A 7,923-nucleotide genomic window follows, 5' to 3' on the forward strand; every position below is an offset into this window, starting at 1 on the left:
CTGCAACATATTCAGCTTCAGCAGTAGATAATGCAACCGAGTTTTGTTTCTTGCTAAACCATGAGATAAGGTTTTCTCCTAGAAATTGACACGACCCGCTGGTACTTTTTCTATCAAGCTTACATCCAGCGAAGTCTGAATCTGTGTATCCTATTAAGTTTAGGCTAGATTCTTTAGAGTACCATAGCCCTATATTCTTAGTTCCTATTAAATATTTAAAAATTTTCTTAACTGCAACTAGATGTGATTCTTTAGGATTAGCCTGATATCTAGCACACATGCAAACACTAAACATAATATCAGGTCTACTTGCAGTAAGATACAATAAGGATCCTATCATACCTCGATACAGTTTCTGATCTACAGATTTACCTGATTCATCTTGGTCTAATTTGCATGATGAACTCATGGGGGTGCTGATTGATTTGTTTCCCTCCATATCAAACTTCTTGAGCATCTCCTTGATATATTTGGCTTGATTGATGAAGATGCCTCCTTCAGATTGTTTGATTTGGAGTCCAAGGAAGTAAGTCAGCTCTCCCATCATGCTCATCTCAAATTCACTCTGCATCAAGTTAGCAAATTCTTCGCAGAGACGATTGTTAGTAGCACCGAAAATAATATCATCAACATAAATCTGTACTAACAGCATATCTTGGTTTTTCTTTTTCAGAAAAAGAGTTGTATCTACATTACCCCTAGAGAACTCATGTTCTAATAGGAATTTGCTAAGTCTCTCATACCATGCTCTAGGTGCTTGTTTCAAACCATAAAGTGCTTTGTTCAATTTATAAACATGATTAGGGTATTGATGATTTTCAAAACCAGGAGGTTGTTCTACATATACCTCCTCATTAATATACCCATTTAAAAATGCACTTTTTACATCCATTTGAAATAGTTTGAAGTTCTTAGAGCATGCATATGCTAATAATAATCTAATAGCCTCAAGTCTAGCTACAGGAGCAAAGGTTTCATCAAAATCTATACCTTCTTCTTGATTATACCCCTTTGCTACTAGTCCAGCCTTATTCCTTATTACGATTCCATTTTCATCTAGTTTATTTTTATAAATCCATTTTGTACCTATAATTGGATATTCAGAAGGTCTCTCAACTAGATTCCACACTTTGTTTCTAGTAAATTGGTTTAATTCTTCTTGCATTGCATTTATCCAATTTACATCATTTTCGGCTTCTTCTATATGTTTGGGCTCAAAGTGTGAGACAAACGCTAGATGGTTATTTAAATTCCTAAGAGATGCTCTAGTCCTAACCGGTTGAGATGGGTCATCTAGAATTAGTTCCTTAGGATGCCCGTGAGCATACCTCCAAGCTTTAGTTAGCCCATGATCCACAATAGCCTCTTGGCTTGATGATGCTCCTTCAATCAATTTTTGATTATCATCTTGTAATGTCATTTCATCTATCTTTTCTTCAAGAATTTCAGCATCATCATCAAGGTTAACTTTCTTACTAGAGGAGATGTCACTAGAATCATCAAATACAACATGTATAGATTCTTCTATAACTAGGGTTCTTTTATTAAAGACTCTATAGGCTTTACTAGTCGTAGAGTAACCTAAGAATATGCCCTCATCAGATTTAGAGTCAAATTTTACCTAGATTATCTTTCCCATTATTATGAACAAAACACCTACATCCAAAAACATGAAAGTAGTTTACCTTTGGTTTTCTGTTTTTCCAAAGTTCATAAGGTGTTTTCTTTATAATGGGTCTTAATAAAACTCTATTTAATATATGACAAGAAGTATTAATGGCTTCTCCCCAAAAGTACTTAGGGAGGTTACTTTCACATAACATAGTTCTAGCCATTTCCTCTAGAGTTCTATTTTTCCTCTCCACAACTCCATTTTGTTGTGGTGTCCTAGGTGCAGAAAAATTATGAGTTATTCCCCTTTTTACTACAAAACTCATTGAATAACTGATTTTCAAATTCGGTACCATGGTCACTTCTAATGGCTATTACTGAAGTATCTCTAGCATTGGTTACTTCCTTATGAAACTTTTTAAATACTGAAAAAGCTTGATCTTTATGTGCTAAGAACATAACCCAAGTGTACCTAGAATAATCATCTACAATAACTAGACCATATTTATTTCCACCTAGGCTTGTTGTTCTAGTTGGTCCGAATAGGTCCATGTGTAATAATTCTAGAGGTCTAGAGGTAGAGACACATTTTATGGATTTAAATGAGTTCCTAGATTGTTTGCCAAATTGACATGCTTCACATATTTTGTTCTTTTCAAATTTTAATTTTGGCAAACCTATCACGGAATCTCTTTTAACTAGTTTAGTTATTGTGTCCATGCTTGCATGACCTAACTTACGGTGCCATAACCAACTAGCATCATTATCTTTAGTTTCATTAACAACTAAACATTGGTTATGTTTTGCAAGATCTTCAAGGTCTACAACATACACATTTCCACGTCTAATTCCTTTAAAGACTAAACTATTGTCATTAGGGTTTGTTATAATGCATAGTGATGGTTTAAACATAACATCATACCCTTTATCACATAATTGACTAATGCTTAACAAGTTATGCTTAAGACCATCAACATATCTAACATTATCAATAAAAGTAGAAGGGGTGATTTGAACTTTACCAATACCAATGATGTGACCTTGGTTGTTGTCTCCAAAAGTCACAGCACCTCCCTTCTTAGCTTCAAGGGTGAAAAATTGATCCTTATCACCCGTCATGTGTCTTGAGCAGCCACTATCCAAATACCAGCAGTTTTTGTTGACCTTGGCTGCAAGACACTCCTACACAAGCAAATCATGTCATCTTAGGTACCCAAGTTTTCTTGGGTCCTTCATGGTTAGTCAAGTTGGTTCCTTTTGGAACCCATACCCTTTTAATTTTCCTTTTGTTTTACCTTTCCTAAAATTACACACATTTGCTTTATGACCTATAGTTCCACAACAAAAGCAGGTTATTTTCTTAGTTTTACTTTTCCCAGCTTTAACAAAGAAGTTACTAAGAAGTTTTTGTTTATTTCTTGGTTGATATCCTAAACCCGCTTTATTAAATACTGCTCGTTGACTATTTAGTATCATATTCAATTTTTCTGAGCTATATGTAATTTTTCAACTAAGGGTTTGTATTTGTTAAGTTCTTTGGTTAGTGTTTGATTTTCTGCCTTTAGATCATTTAGTTCTTTTGTGAGATCCTTGTTTAAGATTTGTTTATGGTTTTTAAGTTCTGAGAGTTCCTTAGTTAGTTTTTCATTATCCTTAGTTAAGGTATTAGTCTTTTGAGTTAAAAGTTGGTTGCTTGTCTTAAGGTCTATATTTTCTTTGGTGATTAAATCCTTATCCTTAACTAATGAATCATACTTACGGATATAAGTTTGGTTAGTTACTTTTAATTCTCTGTTTTTAACATTTATAGCCTTATATTCAATCATTAGTTCATTAAAGGCATCATAAAGCTCATCAAAAGTAAAATCTAAAGGCGATTCGAGCGTTACCTCATTTCCATTGGCCATGAAGCAGAAATTGGCCTTTTCCTTCTTGTTCCTCATCCGATGAAGAGGATGATGAGTCTGAGTCGGATAGTGTCGTGACAAGAGCCTTCTTCTTCTTGTACTTGCTCCCCTTCTTCAGTAAAGGGCACTCAGCTCTTATGTGACCCGGCTTCTTGCACTCGTAACAGCCAATCCCCTCATTTTCCCTTTCCTTACCTTTGTCCTTGCGGTAGGAATTTGAGGGGCCTCTCCTTTGATGATAGGACTTCTTGTGGTTGATGAATTTTCTGAATTTGCGCACAAGAAGTGCCTCACCATCATCATCCTCATGTTCTTCTTCTTCACTGCTGCTACTGCAAGATAAGTCCTTGTTAGATGAAGTAGATTTTAGAGCTATTACCTTTTTCTTATGGGAGGACTCTTCCTCGTTGTGTTGTTTCATGGTTAGCTCGTGCGTCATTAGGGATCCAAGAAGCTCCTCAAGTGGTAATTTGTTCAGGTCCTTGGCTTCTTGGATTGCGGTCACTTTAGCTTCCCATGACCTTGGTAGACACCGAAGGATTTTCCTGACAAGCTCACTGTTAGTATAGTTCTTGCCAAGGCTTTTTAGGCCATTGACAATGTCAGTAAACTAGTAAACATGCATGTAATTGTTTCATTAGAATCCATTTTAAATAGTTCATATTTATGAACCAAAATATTTATTTTGGATTCTTTGACTTGATTCGTGCCCTCATGGGTCACTTCAAGTCTGTCCCAAATCTCTTTTGCAGAATTGCAAGTAGAGACCCTATTAAATTCATTTCTATCTAAGGCACATAAAGCACATTCATAGCTTTAGAGTTTAGTTGTGCCTTTCCTCATGTCATGTTCATCCCAATCCTTTTCTAGTTTGGGTACCGTGACACCCTCTACATATATGGATGGGATGTATGGCCCATTTACTACAATGGTCCACATCTCATAGTCTTGGGCTTGGGATGAATATTCTCATCCTAGCCTTCCAATATGAGTAGTCGGATCCATTAAAGAATGGAGGGTCTTTGGGTGGACTGACCCTCAATGTGGGAAGATCCAAATGGGGTTGTCATTTTGATCTTTTACTCTTGGGTGGAAGAGTTTAGGCTCTGATACCACTTGTTGCCCAGATAGACAACCCAAGAGGGGGGGTGAATTGGGTTTTAAAATAATTTTAACTATTAAAGCGTTTGTGGGTGACTAATTAATGCTTTTTACAAGATGATTAATTAGTTGCTGTGATGTGTATGAAATGAGGGTAATGGTAAGAGACAAGCAATCACAAACACAAAGCTTTTATAGTGGTTCGGAGCTAACCCTTGCTCCTACGTCCACTCCCCAAGTCTCTCTTGGGAATTCACTATAACCCCTTGGATTACAGCCGGTTGTTTTCCAAGCTCACAACCAAACTTGTTGTTTTACGAGCTCACAACGAACTCGGTCGGTTTTCCCAGGCTCACCGACTAGAACCAACCCCGATTGTTTTTCCGGGATCACAATCGAACCCTTACACGTTGGTTTTACACTCGGCTCACCAACCAACCTCAATACTCTTGATTCAATGCCCCGATTGAACCAAGCAAAGACAAAGGTGTAGATAAAAGAGACAAACAGAAAAATACAGCTTCTCAAAAGTAGATAAATGGCAATATGAACAATAACGAAGTTAAGAGCCCTCAAACGCTTTTAAATTGGAGAAGAGGAAGGGCTTCTTGAACTTCGGGTCTCCTCTTGAATGTGTAGTCGACTTGAATGCAGGAGAAGGCTCTTTCAATGTTGGGAAGAAGTAGGTGGATGCAGTTAATACTGCCCTTCCCTCTTTTTCGTTGAAGAATAAGTTGCAGAGATTGAAAGCTTGATTACTTGGAGTGGAATGGTTGTTCTATTTCTTGCTACAGTCCTCTGTGGCTATTTAAACCAACCCCCACGGAAACTAGCCGTTAGAGAACTTTTTCTGCCCATTCTGCACACTCTGTACAGTCTGACAATGTGTCCGTTGGTGGGTTGGAGTCGACTCGTGCGATCAGAAGTCGACTCGTCTGTAGCGGGAGTCGACTCATACTTTTCCGGAGTCGACTCTGCAACTGTTCCAGATTTGAATTAAAGTTGCCTTCACGACTGGGAGTCGACTCGTCTTGACCCAGAGTCGACTCGCCAACTTCCGGAGCTAACTTGGCTTTCTCGGAGTCGGCTCATCCCATGAAGTCCGTGGACGTATTTTTGAATTTGGTCCACTCGAGTCGACTCGACTGTCCTGGGAGTCGACTCGGCTCTCAGTTTCCGAAACTTGGTCTTCTGCCCTTTTGATGTGAAGCTGCCTTGGAGTCGACTCTAGCTGTCTGGGAGTCGACTCGAATCTCAGAGGCAGTAACTTGGTCTTCTGTCTTCTTTGTGGTCGCGGAGTCTCGGAGTCGACTCGCGTAATGCGGGAGTCGACTCGAATCTCAGAGTCCAGAATCTGCCCTCTGACTTTTTCTTTGTGTACTGCTGAGAGTCGACTCTTGCTGTCTTTGGAGTCGACCTGCCAACCATCGGAGTCGACTCGCGTTCCACTGGAGTCGACTCGAATCTCAGACCCGAAAACTGCTCTCTGACTTTTTTTTGTATTCCTCTTGGAGTCGACTCTTACTACCCTGGAGTCGACTCGGTGAACCTCAGAGTCGACTCGCACACTTCGGGAGTCGACTCGTTGACAGGTTCTGAGTTGAAGCTTTCAGTTCATCTGTCTGTTCTCAGTCGGAGTCGACTCGTACTGATCCGGAGTCGACTCGAGCTCGTGCCAGTGAACTTGATACGCTTGGAGTCGACTCGTGATACTCTGGAGTCGACTCGAGTCTCAGACTTTGGTTCAAGCTGACTTCTTAACTTATCCAAAAATTATGAACCAAGTCTTGAGAAACTTAGACAAGATTTTCACTGAAACACTTAATTGAATTCATTAGTAAACAAGAAATATACTCAAATGCTTTGAGCTCATCAAAATCAAATAGGGTTTTAATCAATCACTCCACAATACCTTAACCTTAAGCTCTGATACCACTCTGTCATGCCCCGAACCCATCACCCGGGTCCGGCACGCGACCGGCCGCATGAGCCCTAGAGCAGTGCCCTAAAGATCATGCAAGGCCTAAAAGGTACAATATTCACATATATGCCAAAATCAAAGATTAATGTAATTCAATCAAATCCAACTAAAATGTACTGATTTATTACATAATTTCAAATGTCCATAAATAAAAGATAGATTAACTCCTATCTATCCAGCAATCAGACTCCATGCTGATCTTATTTCTCGTCCCACCCAATGGTCTCTACAAATCCAGTGCCTCTGAAAAAGAAAGTAAATGTAGTATGAGCTTTTCCAGCCCAGTAAGAATCCCAACAGCCACACACAGTAAAAATCATAAAATAATCAATGCATCAAATATATGTCATTTCATCATTTCAAAAGGCTCAACAAATAACAAATATATACACAAACCATTTTGTATACATAAATCCCTTTTTCACATTTCGTGATTCATTCACGTAATACCATGATTCCCAAGTCTTCAGACTTTTTACTTCTGGCGTTGGACTAACCAAGTTCATGACCCAGTCCAAGACTGCACAAATCCCACGCATAAGCTCGTGGCAGCTATCCCACGCGTAAGCCCGTGGAGGCTATCCTATGCATAAGCTTGTAGAGGCTATCCCACGCGTAAGCCCGTGGAGGCTATCCTACGCATAAGCTCGTAGAGGCTATCCCACGCGTAAGCTCGTGGCAGCTATTCTACGCATAAGCTCGTAGAGGCTATCTCATGACAAGGTTAGTCCAACCCATTTTACATGTCTAGTTTTACATGTTTAATCACATTTCAATCACGTCACATATTTTCATAATTTCTCAAAATATGTTATTCCTTCCCAATTTAATTATTCCAATACTTTCATAATAAACAAAATGCACACCTTATAGTGCCATACAAGCTCAAAACAAATAGCAACATACTGATAAAATATATCCAACGATAAATCCAATATATGCATAAATAAAAGTGCTCAGATATAGGAATTCTTACAGAAATTGTAGACTGACTCAAACACGGTCCGAATCACAACCTACGCGCTGGGGTGCTGAGTCCCCTGATCAAAATCTCCTGGCACCGCCGACTCTTCCTCTACAACATCAATCACAAATCACAAACTAAATTATTTAATATTTAAATATTCTAAACCATAATTCACATCTACTATGGGGTCCATCACCAGGTCCCCAAATATCTCAATCCCTCCAGATCTAGGGCAGTCGGGGTGGCCCGACTCTCACCTTGTACCACCGGCCTACGTCGTCGCCAGCCATGGCCGCTGCCACGCCGGCGATGATGGCCGGTCCCGGTAAAGAGACCAACATAAAGGGATGATTCTT

General features: G+C 39.3%; 1 long non-coding RNA gene across 1 annotated transcript; it reads right to left on the bottom strand.

The window, feature by feature from the left end:
- Nucleotides 1-6,667: 6,667 nt before the first annotated feature.
- LOC120109025 lies at nt 6,668-7,630 on the bottom strand. Its single transcript, XR_005510096.1, has 2 exons — nt 7,577-7,630; nt 6,668-6,843 (listed from the first exon to the last, which is right to left on the bottom strand). It is a non-coding gene; the product is annotated as an uncharacterized LOC120109025 (long non-coding RNA).
- Nucleotides 7,631-7,923: the final 293 nt, after the last annotated feature.

This window comes from Phoenix dactylifera, unplaced genomic scaffold (genome assembly GCF_009389715.1).
Source record: "Phoenix dactylifera cultivar Barhee BC4 unplaced genomic scaffold, palm_55x_up_171113_PBpolish2nd_filt_p 001729F, whole genome shotgun sequence".
Taxonomy (NCBI): Eukaryota; Viridiplantae; Streptophyta; class Magnoliopsida; order Arecales; family Arecaceae; genus Phoenix; species Phoenix dactylifera.